Below are 3305 nucleotides of genomic sequence, written 5' to 3'. Positions count from 1 at the left end.
TTGCTGGTCAAATGAATCCTACTCAAGCCAGAAATAAGTATAACCTTTAGCGGTTATACTATGTAGTATGTGGGATTTCGTTGAGAAATAATCACTGAACTGAAACTATAACAATGAGAGAAAGAGGGAAAATGAAAGAAAAAAAAAAGAGGGAGAGAGTGAAATAGATAGATTGATAGATACATAGATAATTTCCCTTTCACACACCCATATGTTATTTGGCTCCCTGTTTGAATACCTGGGTATGTAAGATCAAGCGGAAAGTGCTTTGCGATAGATTAGTGTCCTGTCAAAAGGATAGTAAGCAATTTCTATTGTCTATTTCACGTTTCAATTCACGCTTTAAAAAGCGAGTATTGTGGCTCCATGTGCCAAATGGCTCTAAAATACTACGTTAAGGTAACATACCCACCCATTCTGCTGTCCAGATTAATATGGGACGCTTTTTCTGCGTTTTATTCTGGTTTGTGGCTGTATCTCGCTTAATACGTGGAATTAGATATTAAAACTTGGCAATTTTATGGCAAAATTATCAGAAAATATGATGAAGACATCAGAAGAGTTCTAACTTGTATAGTTTTAGAGCTGTATGGCTATAATTTTGTTTTAAAATAATATACATAATATTGATCATTTGGAACTTTTCTGAAGTGTAATTTTGTGTCTACAACTCATACTAATGACACGAAAAATGCCTGCTAAATTATTATCAATCAGTCCCGTGAGACCATGGCTTATGTTATTTATAATTTATTTGAGAGAGAGAGAGAGAGAGAGAGAGAGAGAGAGAGAGAGAGAGAGAGAGAGAGAGAGAGAGAGAGAGAGAGAGAGAGTTTGTGTGTGTGTGTGTGTGTTTATCAACTATCCCTATGACATAACAATGAAACAATACCTTAATTTTTTTTAAAGCGTGCGAGGATTTGTGTCATCCGTCATCGCGAACAAGGTTGCCAGATGGCCATGTGTGTGGCCAAATATATAATTTTGTTTCTTTTATTAAATTTTATTCATCTATTTTTGTCTCAGTGACATTTATCCTAGTCTATTCAATTTTCTGTTTGTTAAAATTTAGTTCATTTTAAGTGGGCCAGTCTTAATAGTGAAGGCCATATGATTTTCTATTTAGCCACTTTTGAAGTCGAATTTGGTCAGGTTAAAGTCTGGCCATCTGGCAGCCTTGCCTCGCTCACGTCATTTTTGTGTCGCGAGATGGGGGAGCAAAATGGCCGTCTCCATATTTTCACTCATTGAAATGCAAATTGGGTTGATGTTTTGTGAGAATATGGGAAAAGTACTAATCATAATCGAATGAAATTTGAAATATAAATAGAAGAAATGTGCATATATAACCTTATGAGCGACAAAATCTCTCCTCTCTGTAGTTTTAGAAATATTGTACTCCAGAGAGTGAAAATATTTTTAACGGTCTTCTGGTAATCGTACGAGTTTTGTCGCTTGACATAATCTAAAATGACCTCTTTTCTAACTGTGTGCAAACATTCAGTCATATTCATCGATAAACAGCGTCGTAATTAATTTTTTTAAATAGCATGTACGGATCGCCTTCGTCCCATATTTTGTCGCGAATAGGATTCAATACTGTAGTCTTAACGTCACTTCCTTCCTAATGACGCATGGTAACTAAGTAACACTGGCTCTAAACTATCGAAACAATGGCGGACGCCCTTATGAAATATTTCTCCGACGAGCATAAAAGTGTATCCACAGGAGAAAAACATAAATATGATCTTGTTTTGACTTTTATACATTCTGATCACAAGACATATGAAAGGTTCTAGCAAGCTTGAAGAATAAAAAGTAATGATTTTCTTTGTTTAGAACCAAACGATGGCCACCGTTGCCGGGCGGCGTGACATCAGACTACTGAATCCAATTTGGGCACTTCGTGAGCGAAAAAGAGGCCCAAAGATTTGTGTGGGATAGTCATTGCTAGACTTTAGCAAGATGGACTTCATTGAGAACTTATCACCAAACTGGTGGCCCTGAAACTATAACAATGAGAGAGAGAGAGAGAGAGAGAGAGAGAGAGAGAGAGAGAGAGAGAGAGAGAGAGAGAGAGAGAGAGAGAGAGAGGGGAGAGAGAGACGGAAAATTAAAGAAGAGGAGAGAGGAGGAGGAGAGAGAGAGAGAGAGAGAGAGAGAGAGAAAGAGAGAGAGAGGGAGGGACTTTAGCAAGAGGGACTTCATTGAGAACTAATCACCGAGCTGGATATTTTTTTTTCATTGATGCCACCCTGATATATCTGAATGAGTGTGTAGTCTACAATTATTGAACTGTTATTTCGTAAAATAAGTAACCTGAAAGCATTGAATTTATTAGCTTTTAAGAGTTTGCCATAAGCCAAATATTTAAGCTTTGAATAGTGTAATATAAGTCGATTTTGGGATAATTTATTGAGCTATGCCCCTTTGTAACTTAAGATTGAGATACTTTGCAGGTGACTTTTACCATGAAGCACCTCAAGATACAAGGAAAGCTTCCATGTGCTTATAGAAATGTGTAGTGTATCCGCACAATATATAAAATTTTGAAAAAAATCCCAACCGACATCTTTGACCGTTTTGAGCCTTGAAGTTGACAAAAATTTGCGATTTTGGTGAACGTTGCATTACGTTATGCGTTATTGTTCGAAATATTATAGAACCAGACCCATATTTTTGCTATACCATGTTGACCATTTTATTTATTGATATACAAATCATCAATGACCAAAAAAGAAACAAGTCATGAAAAAATATATTGAAAAAATTCATTTTTTTTGCCAAACAGGACGGGGAGCCATATTCAAGGGCAGATAACTCCAAAAGTTGATAAGTATTTTCATTTGCCTTCAAATAATTGTAATCTATGCTAAACGTTGTATAGGATTACCAAATTTGAGAGAGTTAGCTTGATTAATAAAAAAGTTATAGCCTCTCAAAAATGGACCCACGAGCAAATCTGATTTTGACGCGTTTTGAGACAAAATTGTAAAAAATTCAAATATCCATATTCTGAACTGAAAATTTGATTTTCTTCAGGTCTCATAATTAACTTCAATTGAGCCAAGTTTGAGGAAAATCAAAAGGGGTGTGGTTCCCAATTTCCGAAAATTTGGTCCACTTGACATGGGAGTTTAAATAATTTATTGAGGCCACCTACCCCCCCCCCCCCCTCAGAAATAGAAGGTGGGTATGAAAGACCAATGAATTTTAAGAATAGGAGGAGGGGGTAGGCGTTGTTATTAATTAAAATATCCTACACCATCGAGTTAATGCACAGGAATGCAGCAAATTCCACAACA

Source organism: Berghia stephanieae, chromosome 1 (genome assembly GCF_034508935.2).
Source record: "Berghia stephanieae isolate SIO BIC M18660-M18661 chromosome 1, UCSD_Bste_1.3, whole genome shotgun sequence".
Lineage (NCBI taxonomy): Eukaryota > Metazoa > Mollusca > Gastropoda > Nudibranchia > Aeolidiidae > Berghia > Berghia stephanieae.
The sequence above is the reverse complement of the archived record's forward strand: the minus strand, read 5'-3'. Positions refer to the sequence as shown.